The sequence below is a fragment of the Sinocyclocheilus rhinocerous genome, unplaced genomic scaffold, assembly GCF_001515625.1.
Source record: "Sinocyclocheilus rhinocerous isolate Xijiao unplaced genomic scaffold, SAMN03320098_v1.1 scaffold626, whole genome shotgun sequence".
Lineage (NCBI taxonomy): Eukaryota > Metazoa > Chordata > Actinopteri > Cypriniformes > Cyprinidae > Sinocyclocheilus > Sinocyclocheilus rhinocerous.
In genome coordinates, this window is record NW_015647437.1 from 15,793 (window position 1) to 16,070 (window position 278).

Below are 278 nucleotides of genomic sequence, written 5' to 3' on the forward strand. Positions count from 1 at the left end.
TCATGGCTTCGCTAGTGTTGTCTGCAACCTAATCTCCGGCGAAAGGCTTCTGCACACAAAAAAAGAAAAGCCCTGCATGAAGCGAGTGAATTTTCCTGATGGATCTCATATCTATAAGATGGATTTCTTTTGGCGAGGTTACAAACGTATGCTCCTTTTCTATGTGCATTCCTCACTTAACGCGAACGTGCAAGTACACATTCAGGATAGTTTAAAAGAATTCAGGTCTTATCGGGTCCATTTGAAAAAAAAGCACATTTATTTTAAATTACCCGAGA